Source organism: Haemaphysalis longicornis, unplaced genomic scaffold (genome assembly GCF_048455015.1).
Source record: "Haemaphysalis longicornis isolate Haplotype H1 unplaced genomic scaffold, Haemaphysalis longicornis Haplotype H1 scaffold_9, whole genome shotgun sequence".
Classification (NCBI taxonomy): Eukaryota; Metazoa; Arthropoda; class Arachnida; order Ixodida; family Ixodidae; genus Haemaphysalis; species Haemaphysalis longicornis.
The window spans coordinates 98,089,386-98,106,609 of NW_027526460.1; the positions used below are offsets into that span (position 1 = coordinate 98,089,386).

At 49.5% G+C, this 17,224-nt stretch overlaps 1 protein-coding gene across 2 annotated transcripts in view; it reads right to left on the reverse strand.

Annotated features, from left to right (window-relative positions):
- LOC144152148 (dual serine/threonine and tyrosine protein kinase-like) overlaps positions 1–8,896 on the reverse strand; it is a 153,310-nt gene extending 144,414 nt beyond the window's left edge. For both annotated transcript variants that reach the window (XM_077683363.1, XM_077683362.1), the window contains exon 1: positions 8,555–8,896. The gene's annotated coding sequence lies outside the window, so the exon portion shown is untranslated. The remainder of the gene's footprint in view (positions 1–8,554) is intronic.
- Between the last annotated feature and the right edge of the window lie 8,328 nt (positions 8,897–17,224).

The following is a 17,224-nucleotide window of genomic DNA, read 5'->3' on the forward strand; positions in this document are numbered from 1 at the left end:
CATGATGATGATTGCGGCAGGATCCCCCTAGGGATTGGCCAACCAAAGATTGGCCGAAGAGGTCAAAACTTTCAACGCGTTCGTTGCTACCCAACAAGGAGGAGAGGAAAGAGAAGAGGTTGTCGCTCGTCGCCTGCGAGCTCAAGACACGTAACGGGGGTACGCGAAACAAGACGCTCTGCAGAAGGCGATGGCCAAGGTGGCCAAAATTTCACACACCGAATTCGCCAAATTACCCATGGAGATTCTCATCGTCCCAAACTTGGCAAGTCCTACATAATCACCACAAACATCGACGTCGTCGACGGGCTTGTCAACGGAGTGGTGGGAAGTCTCAAGCTTTGCGAGCGAGGAGGGGTGGTCTTGACGCGGCGGCGCCCGGTTTCGATCCCACGACTCTCTGGCCGCGACGAGGGGTACGTGGCGCAATTACCACTGCGCTACAAACCGAGACGTGAGCATGGCTACGAACGCGTCTTATGTCCTTCTCTCATTCAGATGGTGCGCGCCGTCAAGAAGACCTATAACAATGTTTCATGGTTCCACCGATAAGCATTTTAGCTTCGCCCCTCTCATCATGATTCACTTCGTGGAGATGGCGGGATTTTTTTCAATATCTGCGGTATCGATGTTTGCTGTTTGCTCTGGGTCATTAGATCTCCTTGGAACTTTTTGCATTCGGGTGGGTCTGCCTCTGTAAATTTCGTTCCGGCTTAGTTTCTGCTAGAGCTAGTTCTTCCAAGGGCTCGCTGTGGTAGCAATGGTAAGCGTATTATGCGTTAATTTACAAACCTAGAGAGTGTTTTAGCTGTTTTAGGCAGGTAACGGCTGTTAGCTTTTAATGTTGGGGTGGTTTGTTTTCTTCCCATATCGGTTACTGCTGTGTATACAAGCTACAGCCAACAAATGGCTGTGCTGACCATTCGTTGTGTACTCGAAAGTTCAGAAAAAACGATCACAAAATTATTAGACTGCTTTCACGCTTGTCAGAGACGTTATGTTACAAGGGTAGGAGATACCCGGGGCAGGTGGCCCTACTGCTGAGCACAACGATGGACACTAAGGGGTGCTAGATGTAAGAGTTGCTGAGCACCGAAGTGCCCCTAGTTCGAAAGAATGTTTATGTTCCCAAGCTACACGTGTGCTGTGAGGTGCCGTAATGGGACGCAATTTAGGTGGTATGGGGATCCTTAACTTGCGCCATAATCCCGGCACCCGAGAGTTCTCGTTTTCCGCCTCCACCATATAAACGGCTTCTAAAGCTCATCGAATTTTGTTGCAACCCAGCTCGGCATATGCATGTGTGACTGAAAGCCTTTTTAAATGAAACACGCTGCAGCTATTCAAAAGGGGCCTACAGTCTGGTTCATGATCGAAATCTTGTGCAGCAAAAAACAGAGGAAATTGGCAGAGTTTCTTCGAATAAACGTAGTTACAAGTGCTAGCGCCATCATGCTTGCTTCTCTGACCGGTTTTGTGCTGTCGCGCTGCACGTTCTCAGTTGAGTCACAAACCAGCAGACCAACTTTGCAAAGTTGACGGAGAACGCCGCTGGTATAAAATTTGTAATGGTAGTAGGGACAAACGAGGTTGAAAAGTAGGCTCCTGGTAGTGCGCTTTAATGTACGTGGCGTCTTCTACGAGTGTCCCTGGTTATATCTCCCGGTATACCCTCTGTCTCATCCACACAAGCACACAATTTTCGCTGCGGGGTGCATATAGCATGCTACTATGCTTCCTGAAGACAGATCCCTACTTCACAACATTGGTGGTAACTATCGCTTTACCACAAGGGTACCAATGCCTCCTTTCCGCTTTCTAAACGATCTTACACTAACCATTGCAGTGTCTGAAAAAGAGGTCCCGCTCATATTTTTTTCCATCTCTCCAGCCCTCTCGCTCACGCTCTCAATCCTCTTATTCGCGAGAATGGAGAAATATGTACGCCTGGTTCACCTCCGTGTCTTTTCATTACTTTCTCCTCCTCTTATCTAAGTTACTCGGGAGAGAGGGTAGGAGGGAGGACAATGCTGTGTCAACCTACTTCACTGTCTACTTGTTCGGCACGGCCGGGAAAGGATGGCGATCGCCCTGCGTCAGCCTTGTGTTTCTTATTAATGGGACCTCATACACGGCAACCCACCACTCTTTCATGCGAAGGATGTCACACATCATTGTCCCTGCCATGTCAGTGAGAAGCAGATCATCTCCCCGCTAGTGAGAAGCAGATAACGATAACTGCCTCGGGTCCGGTCATCATGCCCAGTCTGCTGGCAACCCAGCAATAGCACCTACTTCTTTGGTGTGAAATACAGGCTGACGCTATTTTTGTCACATCGCTCATTTATATACATAGTGTCAGAAGCACGCTAAGCCTATTCGGAACATGCCAGAGCATGCGGAATTTCCACCACCGGCAGCGTGACCGAGCTTCCCCCGCTGAAACCCCTTCAGGCTTGCAGACGACGTCGCTAAAAGCTGAATTTGTTTAAAGCCGCGCATTCAACTGCTGTGGTGCAACGAAGAAAAGGGAGCTCCGAATGAATCAGCAAAAGACACCACCGGTGCTTTCACCACAGTAAGAATGTTTAAAGAGAAGAAAAGTTAGAACCAGTTCATCGAGCCTTCGGACGCTCATTGTCTGCCACAACAAAAAACCAAACCTTCTCTTACAGGGAATAAAATGTACGTGAAGGGCTAGCCCTATGAGTATTTTAGATGCGACGCATCTCTTTCACTCGCCTTGTCCCTCCGACGTCGTCCGGCGTAGTCCGCATCCCTCCCCCATTCTCCTCGTCGCGCCAGCTGCGCGCTAGCGCCGCTCTCACCGCAGCGCCATCTGCGTGTTAGCGCTCGCCGGCGCTCGCTCCGTCGACGTGCCAGCTGTGCGTGGGTGCGGGTTAGCGCGCAGATTGCGCTCGGTTAACACATGCGCATGCGCTGCTATGCGCTGCTCTCTCTCATTCCGCTGCATATAAACGCGGTAACTGCGCCGCTCCGCTCCGTCGTTCCGCCGCCGCTCCGCCGATGACATCCTCCGATGACCCCCAATGATTTGAATGGAGACTAACAGGCCTGCTATCGCGATGGTCGGCGCAACCGTAACAAGCCCCGGCTACCCCGATAAAATACACAATCTTCCCGCGAGGGGAACCATGGGGTAGATGCGACGCATCGGGGGTGAACATGCTGCGTAAAATATGGACACACAACATCAATGGACATGCTAACATAACGGAAACGCAACGGAAACCCCCGATGTGTCGCATCTACCCCATGGTTCCCCTCGCGGGAAGATGGTGTAAATTTTTTATGATGCCCATAGCTGACATCTAAGAAATTGCAACTTGGGGCACCTTACGCGACACCATCTTGAAAAAGTTTTTCAGACCCCACCAACAAAGCAGTTGTCAGCAAAACAGTCGTGAGAAAAAAAAACTCGCACTAGACCCAGCCATACTCTGGGCCAAAGCTTTCGGGGAGGGGAGACAACCATCACGGAAGGTAGCAATGAAGCGATAAACGTGTCGCCCAGCCGGTGCCTCAGGTAAGAAGCATCACGCCGGGCAACATTTTCCACTGGCGAATGCGTAAAGCCCGAGTAAATATTGGTGGAGTAAAAGCCAGAAATGACCAACCAACTAGCCCGATCCAGCCTTTTATGTATAGTTCAAGAATACCCTCACGAGTAAATGACGTAAAAAATGAGGATGACCTCTCTGGGCTTCAACCGATCTCGGCAGCGCAAAGATAAAGCCAATCACACAGAGCCTGCCACATCATGACGTGCGTTATCGATAAATGATTGGGACGCAATGTGGACACTGGTTCGGAAGCTCAGTTTCTTCTGATAAGTATCTGTGAGCGGCTGTGGTAAAAAGAAACACCACGCGAGGCCAGGTAATCATTTGAACATGTGGGATCCGGCACATGGACAAAGCTCAGATCCATGTTCAAATTGGCAAGCAAACTCATCCTCCAATACTACAAATTGCAAAGGAAGGACAACAAGATGAACTGGCTCTGCACGGCCTTGAAGAACTCAGGCTCACGAACAAACTAATCCACATACTTTGGAGAAAATAGGAGCTCTCAATACAAATACTAGCACTGTTCTGTAAGTTCTTCATTGAGGCTCGGAAAATACAGAGGCAAAACAACATCAATTTCACAGGCGCTGCACAACCAGCACTTGCGACAGCAAGGCAGGTCACACGCGAACTACGCCTTCCACTGACGCAAGTGCGGGATCAGTAAGAATTGACAGGTAGAGTCTTTGTCAAAATTTTGTGGGCCACGGCGACCATGGCCGGAGCAGGAGCGCAGCCGAGCAGGGGCGCTGCGCTTGCCACTGCTGGCTGGTTACGCGGCTAAAGAGAGTGAGGGGAACTTTCTCGCTTCCTTTCGTAGCGCGATAAGTGCAGCGAGGCTGGTTTCACAGAGCAGGCGCACTTCGCTTCAGCGCAGGCACTTTGCGCAGCTCTTGTCGCACCGGACACACTACAAAAGCAACAGCAAAAGTTCCCCTCGCTCTCTTTGGCCGCGCAACCAGCCGAAAGCGGCAAGCGCAGCGCCCCTGCTCGGCCACCCGCCTACTTCGGCCACGGTGGCCGTGGCCCACAAAATTTTGACAAAGACTGTACCACCCTATCAACACTCCATACCAGACAACTGGTTTGCGAAATACGTTTAATCGAAAAATGAACTCAGGTAAAATTTTCCGCTTACGGTTGCTAAAATGCTGAAGATAAACGAAGCTAAACTCCTACTGGGCAAAAACGTACAGAACAAACATGCAAACAGAAAAACCATTCGAAAGAAATAGCCTGGGGTTGCACAGGAAAAGGAACTAAGTGCAAGTTGTCGGCCCTGACACACACCATTAAGATTTCAATAATGGCGTTGTCCCGCTAATGCCAGCAACACAAATGATCGCTGGGACAAGATGTGACTTTTTCTTTTCAAGGTATTGCTTCAGAAAGATCGCTATCAGTCACTGTAGTTATAAGCTATCATTGTGTGGATCGTCAATCTAACTCGCATTCCCGCGCTGCTCTGACGTCATGCCAAAACGTAATAAAATAGCAGAGCGACTTTTTGTCTGTTGCTAGGGTTTTGCAGTGATCCCAAGGGCGCAAAACAGGGCAAGGGCGTTGACAGAACATGACGGTGACGAAATGTTCGCGCGCGTACGTTGGAGAAAAGTTCAGTTTCACAAGTAATTCGTTAAGCAAGAGAGGACGAAGCGGAAACTAAATTTCACGTGTTTTGTTGTTGAGCACATCGAATACACCCCGATTTAAAACTTAATAGACAAGCTAAGTCGCCATTAAGCTATTTAACGTATCAAAGTTTAGTAAAATAGAAGATTGGGGGGAGTTCGCTGGTGTCCATGTTGGTACGGTGCAGCGTTACCAGATGAAGAGCAGATGAGACAAAAACACAGGACGAGCACTGAGGTTACAGGCAGAAAAGCTGAAGAGAATAGCGCCTGCCTTGTGTGCTTGTTCACAGTGCACCCTAACAAGATGAACAAAAGCCTTCAGACCCGCGTCTGCACAATGTACGAGCTCAAACTGAAAATGTTATCTTACAAGTGCGCTTAGTTCAATGAGTCAGAGTGGTAAGAAGTTCGTTACTGCCGAGTCTGATAAAAAAAATTGCGCCGAAGACGAAACATCTTTTCTTTTGCAGGAACCGCCAACCGATGCGACCTACTAACCAGTCGAACTGTTCCACGTGGAACAATTCTGTTCCAACCGCTTATGCAAGGCGATGCACAGGACGTGTAATATCGTTAGTCGGGATCGCGTCCAGCTGACAGCGATGATCGAGCCTTCTGGCTAAGGGGCCATTATAAAGGTCGACAACTTCTTAAACAAAGGCGAGGCGTGTGTGGGAAGTTGCTAGGCGCGCTCTTCATGACGTGGGCAGCAGTGCAACGTGGGGGCAACCTTAAAACTCTGCAAAGAACGCTGATCGTAGGTTCGGCGTTGTCAAACGGACAAAGCACTCGTTCTTGTGCCCTTTTTCTTGATTTCTATTCGTTTGCCATTTATGAAGATAGTACGATGCTTTAACCACACAAAGGTTCACGTTTTTAAACTTTCGCCCTGCCCCAGGGCAGGAATGAATTTTCAGATGACGATAAGGAAAAGTGATAAGACGAACGTGTAAATTGTTCGCTTGAGGGATAAGTGCAGCAGGTAATGATGATGATGGGGCCTTGAGTTTTCAATATGTAAAAGGACGTTGATAGACTTGTATAGCTTTATTAACAGCGAAGCTGTTTAGCAAATCGTAATTTTTTGTGTCCGCAGTTAAAAATACCAAGAAATTGCCGAGCGCTCTCACGTGAGTGCGTCGGCAGGTAACAAAATCAAGAAAATGGCTAGCGCTCGTGTGTGTGTGTGTGTGTGTGTGTTTGTGTGTGTGGGTGCGTGTGTGCCTCGCGACGACCACCCAGCGTCCCCTGCGCATGTTTGTCAAACCAAGCATACCCACTTCGGGGAATCGGCCAAGATTGGTCAAAAAGAACTCCAGGGTTCGCCGTATTCATGGCAACACTTGCTCGGAACGAGAACGACACGTCGTAGCACACGCCCCTACAAGGTGATGTCAATGTTTATTACTTAAAAAAAATGAAAGATGCTCACACTGATGAAAGAGGCAACCATGAAAGAAGCAACAATGATGGGGGAAAGGTCGCTGCGGCAGCGAAGAAGGAAATTGGCTGCAATCGTGGACCCTTCGTAATGGTCGTGAAAGTGTTGCGTACAGCTTCGGTACCTTCAACTCTTACGCGTTAGTGTGAGCTTCCTTTATTTTTCCCCTTCTGGAATTTCCCTGAAGAAAAGCTATACTAGACAGAGAGCAACCAATTCGTGCTCAGATTCTCGATGCTAAGGATGTCCTCAAGTAACTACCGCCGAAAAAAATTGCTTAATGGGACATCCAAGTGAGTTGTAAACACCGTTTTGCACCTAACCATAGCCAAGACTAGAGCTTATAGAGGTCATGTTCTAGGTGTTCTTCATAATGGGTGAAAATAAACATTTTACAAGTTCAGATAACACGAAAACAGGGCAAACCATTTTGACGCCATTGGCGCAGCTGCCGCGAGCGATGCATAGTGTTTTTTGGCCAGCCCCACATTACAGATTAACTACAGCTGTGGACTCCATGTAATAAGTAAAACATGGACGAGACTATTAAATGCGTGTGTAATAAGAGTCGGACATATTCCCTTTAGTGTGCCTTCAAGTAGCTGCCAACGGTTATATTTTAGCGTCTCCTTCTCGGTTTTCAATTCCATACGCAATTTCCAAACAAAGTGGTGGTAATTTATTTTGCTTTTATTTATGGTGTTTAATTGTAATGGCGCTTGAATAAACCCATTTTCTGGCTTATGTGCTGTAAGAAACTACGCGTACATCGTCGCTGCTTCAAACTGCTATTGAAGATGTGCTATTGGCGGCTTAGAAAAAGCATGTTATAAAAGCGGCTCTGTGCCATAACGTGCTATGCAAATTCCACAACGCGACCGTTACGCGAGTATGCTGCATGCAAGAGTACACGCAGCCACTCCGCTCTTCCACCTAAGGTCAAAACGGGAATAGATTTCTTCACAGTCTGCAGCAATACACAAATTTACATGAACAGAATCATTCGGGAGCGTTTCCAACGTGCAATGGTACCGTCTTCCTTAATGTGCTAAGCCACGAAATTACTTGAAAAAAAAAACGCAATTTTACCCCTTCACTTCCAATTTCTTGATTGCATTTCATTTGTTTCCATTCGTGTGGCATAACTTTGGCCAAGCTACTGCATGCGAATGTCAACGTATAAAATGGAGAGATGCACAGATGACAGCTGCGCTATATATGACAGCGTAAAACAGAACCGGCAAAAGCAGCAGCACTTATCGAAGTCAACAACACATCGACTCGCCCACGAATGCTTGCGCTGGACGGGTGGTAATGGCAGCGGCTCCGAAATCGAGGTATAAAATAACTAGTTTGCGGCGAACGTGTGTAATGCGGACATAAAGTGCGAAAACATCGAATGCCGCGAAAGGACTGCATGGCGCAGCATGCGCATTTTCACAACAGCGAACTGCTGTCGACCGGACGAGCGAAGCGAGCACAGCTGTCACTTCTGGCATAAAATGAAACCGAACGCATGAAGCTGCCCCGAAAAAAAAAATACACTTCGATGCAAAATCCAGAACGCATGCAAAGCGGCGGATACTGTTCTTAGAGGAAATAATTGTCTAACTCTCGAGTGCTATGGTTTAGACTTTGGTAAGTGCAGATGCATCAGGCGAGACGCACAAGAACATTCTGACGCCACCAATTGGAAGAGCAAAAGAGCCCTTTTACGTTCTTGACTGCGTTGAAATAAGCCTCCTGGCGCGAAGCATTGTCCCAGTAGCCTAAACACCGCCCTTATCAATGATTCGCGAGTGGTCCCACGAAAACAAGCAGTTCCTGTATAACATGAAGGCTTCAACAACTTCATGCAAAACCTCTCGGTGGAAAACAGGCAAAATTACCTCGACCAGGGTACGGACGACGCTCGAAGAAGCCCTGCACGCGACACTTCCTACGAAGCTCGTGTGGCTCGCTGGTGGCCGTCAGTAATCCACGGCGACGTCTTCACGGTCAGTCACGTCGAGGCAGGCTTCTGCCGGCTGACATGCAAGGCCGGCCTTCCCCGAGGGAGCAACGCCTGAAGCGCGCCTTTCGCACTACAACGCTTTAGCTGCCAGAGCCGCGGTTGACGCCGCACTCCTGCCTACGTGCGAACGCAAACAGACGACGGGCGAAAAAGCATCGCGCGCATGCGCGGATCACCAGCTGCGCGCAGCTCGAAGAGAAAAGGCTCGCCGCATACCTTCGCTTTTTATTCGGGAGGCGCGTTGCTTCGGGAATTCTTTGTTCGGCATCCTCCCACAATGTGTTTTACGACAGTGTTTCTGGCTCGCCGCCTGTTCATTTTTGTATGATAGGCGGTTATCTTATCTGTGCGACGAATGCAATAGATTTCTTGTCTGGTACCAATTACATTGTCCTTCTGGTCTTGCTGTTCCGTCAAGCAGATGTGAACGTCCGCTGATTGAAGAACTAGGCGGGTGCGTGAGATAATGATACCCAGGTTCTTGCACACCCCATAGAGCGGACGGTAAAGGCTCTTGAAGGGTTGAATTATGGGAAAATAACGCAGTGTAAAACTCGCAACTGCAGTATGTTGCACCCGACCCACCTACGGGGTGAGTTGCCGGGTGTAGGGTAACTTGCTCATTGTGAGACCCAGTAAGTCGTAAAAGTAGGAAAGCATAAGCTCGGGAACTAGTGTGTAGGAAAAATAATAAATGAGTCACGTGATTCACAGTCTGTGTGCCAACCATCGTAGAAACAATTTATTTTTATGGAGTTTTACGCGCCGATGAGGCGCGCCGTAGTGGAGGGCTCCAGATTAATTTTGACCACCTGGGGGACGATTAACGTGGGCCGAAATGTCAAATACACGAGTGTTTTCCCTTTGCTCTAACCGTCGTAAAAAACTGGGCTTGCATAAAAAATGTTCAGGGAGGTTCATGCAATTAAACGCATCCATCCGTACGACATCCCCTCGAGACGCCGAAGAACTCCCCATTGCCTTAGCCCTCATCCAACGCTCCAGCACAGTCATCATCACTGACTCTCAAGCAGCGTGCCGCAGTTTGCTTTCAGGTAGGGTGGCACCAACGACCATATGAGTACTTCCAGCTGCCGTCCATCCCACCAAGTGGCGAGCGTTTGGACACCTGCCCACGCCTCTGTAATGGGCAACTACTTCGCCCACCAACAGGCTTGCGAACTGGTCCACCGAGCCCCCGAGGTCACCGCAGCTCCGACGCCACTTCTCACCTATCAGTAAATTACTCAATTTTACTGGATCACCAGGCTAAAATTCCCGTGCGCTCACCCATCCCTCAGGAAAACTAAGAAAATAACTCTCCGAGAATTACAAGCAGGGACGTATGTACACCCGGTTCGAAGGGTTTTGCCCACAGCTAGGTGCCCTCCAGCATATACTTGTGGGATGCGCTCAAAACCCAGCCCTACCACCACTCTCCACTCGTTCCTTTCCTGAGCTGTGAGAGACACTGTTGACCAGCTGTCAGATCAAGCTCTCCTGAGGACCCGGGCAAAAATGGCTAGGGCAACGCATGGATTCCCGGACTAGGGTTCCACTCTCACATTTGAGCTTATTACAATGTTTCTCTCTCACTCTCCAGGGGGGCTTGGCGGTGTAGACCTTGATTGAACTCTCAAGAGGCGTCTGGACAAGGGGTGAGTTATGTCGATGCCAAAAGACTAAACTAAAGCCGGATGGCTAAACTAAACTAAACTAAAGCCTTCTGCATTGACAGTTTATCTCTACACACACCTCAGAAACAGAAGAAGATGGGAATCTGACATCGCTCCTACTGGGTCACAGTGGCGGAAGAGTAGACCTTAGATATCGATACTAAGTGATTGCAGCGATTGAGGAACGGGAATATCTTCGTCATTACCGCCGTACAGCCAAGCAGTAGTAGGAAGCTGGACAGCACGAAGTGAAATACAAAAAAGGACAATGAGACAGGCACGACCTGTCTTTCCTGTATTGCCTTCTAAGTGTGCGGATGCAGAGAGGCACGTAACGTTATTTGGCAAGTGTTTCTACTTTACAGATGCTCCGGGGTGCTAGTGTGTCTCCCGCCGATCACTTTAAAAAGCAGATTGTAGTTGGGAGGGCAAAAAAGAATCTCTGGTAAGTAGAGAACTGGCCAAGGCACTTAAGAGCTTGGCTCTGAAGTGGTTAGGCCTGTTTACTACTAGGGTATGTGCTGTAGCCTGCGAGAGTACGTGGGTCTTGTGTGTGAAGTGGCCCTATAATGTCCTTCCCAGGCACGTTTTTTTCTCTTCCCAGCAGAGATTCTAAGTAAAGGACACAGTGTGGACATAAAATGGAGGTGCAGGCATGACCGATTTTATTTCTCTTATCTGTTGACAGCTTTCGTCCCTAAGAATGACGCATACAGACATGCACACACTTGTATTGTGGCCGTTGTGATCATGAAAATCGTACCCGTTCATAACTAATCTACTCAAAATCTTTATTTAAGTGATGAGGCGTTTATTCTCCAGGTCGAAGTCATATTTTTACCGTGCAAATGGTTCCTACAATTAACTCACCAAGTAACGACGCATATCTAAGTGAAGAGACGTGTAAGCTTGAGGTCAGATTCAGATCTTGGAAGGAGTGTGACCTTAGCGGTAACCGCGTGCTAGTAGCACGCGCACCGGTACCTTTGTTTTGCAACGCCTTGTGCTCCAAAGATTCGTGAAGGCTCAGGAGGTTTTGTTCACAGGCATAAAGAATAGACGGAACCCTAGCATATAAGCTTCGCTTAAAAAAACAGTGTTATGGCGTGGATCGAACCCGTGGTTTGAGGTAGAGCAGCACAATGCCTAACCATCAAAGTGTCTGACACGTCGTTTTTTGACCCTTCGGTATTTTGGTGTTTTTCACACGCATCAACCATGGAAGTGCTACCCTCACCTTGCTGCCATCTTCTCAAGTGACCCCTTGAACCTGACCGACCGGTCAGGGGCGATTCCCGGGGCGTTGGTTCAGCCATCAAGCCAGCGTCTCATCATCGTCGTGGAGTAGGCCTCCGGGACTTCCGGCCTTACACCTAGACGCGCCGCGGCTGCTATGGCGACAGCATCACTACGCTCGCCGTGATGCTGTAATGCGATAGCATGGATACTGGGACGGATGCTGTTCACCTTTCTGACCCGTAGGTGATCAAGAAGGAACAAATTGCTGCAACAGGTAATGGAGCTACTTGTCGCACTAAGAAACGAGCCCTTGATGAACCATTGGACTTGCCTCCTACATTTTCTCAGGACAAACCTCCGGATAAACGTGGCCTTGCATCTGCAGTGCATGTGGTGGCGGCCGGGATATCGCCACAGTAGGAGGTTGCGATAAAACCACGAGAGTTAAATTTGCTACTGTGCCCAACTACGTTCTTCAAGCTGCCCTGGACTCCTGCCTCCAAACCAAATGGTTTCCAGGTTTTGCAATTCACCGCCCCACTAAAAGCATCTCCGTATGGGCGGGTTCACCCGCATATGTTGACCCTATCCGTGGCTACAGGGAGATCCCCCTGCCTGCTCGAACCGCAGTGGTGGTTTAGGCGCACTAGATTTTGCGTCGCGACCTTCGCAGGTTTGTAGTCTTGGACGTCGACCAAGATGGGCCACTAGAGGTCGTCGCGGCTACGTTCACCAGCCCTACTCACAAGATTTTGCAAGCCCGATACATGAGTCAAGGCCGAACATGCTTGGTCAGCCTTCAGGGCCTGAAATACCGTTTAGCTCGCACTACATATCATGGTGGTGCACTGCTTTTCCGTCCGTACAAGCCAGGCGTGGTATATAGCTGCTGGTGCTTTCGGTCCGTCCGCATGCGTGCCTCAAGACTAGACTGAAGACTGGGAGAAGTCTTAAGAAGCTGCTAAAGTGTGGCATATGCAAAAAGGGCGGTCACGATGTTGCGCCCAAAGACGGTCCCGTTGCGTGGGCGGATCACGAAAGCAGCCTAATGTATGAGGAGATACTCAACCGGGTTAAGGAACGCCTGCATGAGCCAGCACTGCAAGGTTTTGTGGAGCTTGCAGAATTCGAATAGCGGCTCGGTACGCTTCAGTAAGAAGTCCGACGCCTTGATCAATGAAGGACTTTGCTCACCCGCTCTTCTGCAAAGGTTAGCAGCCATAGATAATCTGTGTTCAGCTCTTGCCACGCATGCCTCACTTGTTCCCTTGTCATCTGACAAGCTGCCTCTAATCGAACTCCTTCATTTAGGAGCGCAGAAACTGCAACAACTCCCGCTGGTGTTGCTGGCACGCCTTCCATCGACTTAATGATCCTGATACACTACAATTGCGTGCTTCAGTGGAACCTCGGTAGACCCTCAAACAAGGAGGGGAGTTTCGCTTCCGTATACTTATCGGAAGGCTTCCCGCCTGAGCATTGCTCCTCCGCGAAATCAATTCTCTTCTGAATCAGCCACGGTTGAACGCTTAGACCTTATCTGATATTTTGGATCGTGGGTGCAGTGCTATACCTGAGCTCGCAGGCAATGCTGCAGTATGTGTTACCAGATGTTCATGTTGATCTAGAATCGTGATGCAGTGAGTAGCAGATGGCTGTGGCAGCGTTAGTACGCCTTCCTCAAACTAATATTGTCCTAGTGTTTTGCTACGTGCGCTTGTCCAGCACGAGTTCTCATGGGCTGCAACTGGGTTGCATTCAGCATGCTGTCCGTGTGCAGCATGGGTCGATTGTGCTGGCGGTGGGAGATTTTGATGCACCTTGCGGACATAGGGACACCTTTACTTTAGCGTTTGAGGTGGGATGGTCTTCGAAGCGTTCACTGATGCTTATCTCTTACTCTTAAATCATGTGACCAAACAAACTTGTCGACAATAGCATCCGCGAAGTCTATCATACTCTCCCGAACGTTCGGGGTGGCCCGGAGCGCGGCCTGTGTCTTGTAACCGGGAGGAGGACTGCTCAAAAAGTAACCATTCTCTCATTCGGCTCGCCTTAGTTTCGGATGCAAAGGGCCCAAAACGACGATAGTGCTGTGCCACAGAACGGGAATTGTTTCATGGAGGCCTCAACAGTTCATTCCATGAAGGTACCTCGGATCCACCGTTCTACGTCCCGCCCTTCAGCAAACCGCGTGGACTTCTATTGTAGTATAAAACAAGCCTACACCAGACCTACATATTCTGACCCTATGGACAGCTCGATGTCGATCGGAACTGGCAGTCCTCAAAGCCAGAACTACGCGCTTCGTTACACCACCCCCCGGCTGCGGCTCGCCGTCATAAAAAAATTTATCCCGTTGATGGTGGTGGGAGTGCTGTGCATCACGAGCGCCATCTTCTACCAGCGGGCTATCCGGTGCACTTTTCGTACTGTAGAGCTCGGTGGCCGCCTTTTTTGAACGAACCCGAGCCAGTTTTCTCCCGTAGTGGCCACGGAGTTCTTTCCAAAGTACGACCCAGCTCCACCACTATTTGTCTGCTTAACGTCTCTTCCACGGGAGAATTGTTCGCGCCGCAGCCAGGAAGACCTTGACGGGATAGACGCCATTCACCACGATTGAGTTCTTTGCAGCTATTGAGAAAAGTTAATTGGGCACAGCGCAAAGCCCGGATGGTGTAGCTTATGAAATGTTTAAAAATATCGATGATTCCAGTCAGCAGCTGTTACAGGAGTGGCTTAGCACTATCTGGGCTGTCGACGGCATTCTACTGAACCTGAAGGACGCCGCAGTGGCACAAATCTCGAAACCTAGGAAACCCCCAGATCTGTTGTTTAATCTAAGTTCTATCTCGCTGACATCGGCCCTCCGCAATTTCCTAGAACCAGTGCTCGCCACGCACCTTTCGCGGTGGTTGGAACGATATGAATGGTATCCCTAGCTCAGATTGGGCTTCGTCCACATCTGGGCACAGAAGACGTCCTGAACCGTCTATCATCTGTGGTGCTCTTAGGTGGAAAGTCACACAATGTCGGCGCGATTTTGTCCACAGACGTTCAAAAGAACTATGATAACGTGAGCCATTCAGCTATAATCGGTACAGCGCAGTGGCTCCGCCTTCTGCCAGCAGTGTGCCATTTTGTAAAGTTTCTTATGCACGGCTTCTCTTTCTCTATCCGCACAGGCAAGGAACACATAGAACACTTTGTTTCGGAGCGAGGCGTGCCTCAGGGCTCTGTGTTGTCTCCTCCACTGTTCAACGCGGCCATGTTACCTTTGGAGTGGCAGCTGGCTTGCATACCGGACACAGTTTTCCTCGTCCAAGTAGACGATGTAACTGTGTGGTCGGTGCACATCGAATTGCCTCGTAAACAAGCACGTCTACTGGCGTCTGTGGCGATTACCTTACAGTAGTGTTAACTTGTTGGCTCGAATCTGCCTTCGAAAAAGGGTACTAACATGCAAATCTCAAATTGTACTGGCCAACACCGGTACCCGCAGACACCAATATCGATGTTTCAAATGGCGCCGCTCAAAAATAGTAGCGCCATTGCGAGCATTCATTGGCCTCTTTTTGGTCTTTAAACAGTCGTTCATTTTGTGTGCTCTGCATTAGCCATTTTGTGTATTCCCCATCGGCCATTGTGCAGGCCACAAATGTCTGACCTTTGGCCAAGATAGTGAACTATGGCTTTCACGTTAAAAGCAAATAAGCGATAGTGAAACTCAGGACTGTTCTTTGCGATTTTCGCCCAAGCCTCATGCAGTCAGTCAACATGTAATGGAGTTTCATCCACTGAAGCGGTCTCTTCCTTATTTCGACTCTCAGCGCTTGTGGGAGCTTTAACTACGTCAGCGCCAGCCAATTCGACCACCATCAACACGAATACCACGGGAATCACGTGACACCGTATATGTAACAAGCACGACTTGTTTAGAAAAAAACTGTAACGTTAAAGGAAAAAAATATAACGTCAGTCTAACGTAAAGAGGAGGTGAAATAATAAAAAACGAATTAAAAGACAGGACGTAATGGGTGTAGAGGCCTCGCATAAAATGAAGTCAGTAGGCGGTCACGTTGGTAATAAAGGGCCAGTGGGTAAAACATCTGGAAAATGTGTCTTCCGGGTTCATTGCAAGTAACCCAGACAAACGGGAAGCGTAAAAATGAACCACGAGGCCGCGCAGGTTTCTCTCGTGCAAGGGGGGCACGAGGCCACACAGGATGTATAACGCTTGGACTGGTACAAAATATGTCCTGCTTTGCGACAGCTTTGCAATGATGCATACGGTGTGCTACAATACTATTTTTTTTGCCACTGCGCCCTGAAAGTGGAGTGGGCTGGTGGAACAGATATCAGTGATGTGCGCCTCCATCAATGATGCGTGCATTTTTCGAGAGATTTAGGTCTGCCTTCATTATAAGCACCATGCATATTTTAAACTTCTGCTTCCTCAACAGCTTGAAGAGCAAAACTGTTCAGTTGCCTCTGCTTCGAGCCAAGGCAGAGTCCACAGGCGTTGAACAAAAATCAGTAATGATGGGTATTTATACTAAGGGCCGAACCGCGTGGAGCGTTTTTTCACGCGATTCGCGCGCGTCGGCGCTGCGCGTGCGTTTTTTCGACGCCCGCGTCGACGATTCCGCGCCCGCGTCAGCATCTGCCTTGGATAGATTTTGACGCGCGTCGCGCGCGGCAGTGGGAGGAGCCTGGCGATTTGCACCAATGCGGAGGCGCGCGGCTCATGGCGGAGGTTTCGAAGAGCTCGAGACAACCGGCTGGCTCCGCCGGGGATGTTTAGGCTTACCACCCCGGCAGATATTGAATGGGCGCTTTCACTAGCGGCGCGGATGATGTTTTATAGTACCGTTTTCATCCACATTATAAGCTCCTTTAACGCACAAGCAACTTCGTGCGTGCCTTGAGCGGCATTTTAGAGAGCGCTTAGGAGCGGTCGCTCGAGCTCCCGACACCACTTCGCTGCCGAAGCCGCCGCCATGTTGCCGCCGCCGGCCGCGGCGCGCGCAGCGTGTGGGTGGTTACGCGGCAGCATGGAGGAAAGAAAAGCTCTTTTTTTTCCTCCATGCGCGGCAGCGTCAGCGCGCCTGTGGCGTGCGCGGCGCGTTTTCGCGAGCAGAAAACGCTCCATGCGGTTCACGCTTAAGGCTCGGTGGTTTCTGGTGTGTTTCCCAACATCCACGTCCGCTTCAAGCATTTTACACCAATGAAGGCACACTCGTCCTGCAGTCGTTCGAAACGCAATCGAAGAATCGCTTGCCTATCATGGCGGACGACTGTGTAGGGCAAGAAAAAATGACGGCATAACCAGTGAGTGGAACGGTGTTTGGTACGTGATAATAAGCTGTAATGTTTCTGAAGCCGCCCGACCTGAGCGAGCCGTCTCCTTCGTCCAGAATTAGCTTGGTGACATCAGACGGGTTTGAAGCGAGCTCATGCCTCGTGCAGCAAAACCAGAAAACTCATCTCACCATGCTTTGAGGCTACCTTTGGGCTCCTTTTTTGCGGGCGCACATGCAACTAATTAAAAATCGCGGTCAATATGCTGCAGCAATCAGTGACGTCAGCAGCGGACGTCGGCGAAGCGTCTGTACAGACCTCCCGCTGCT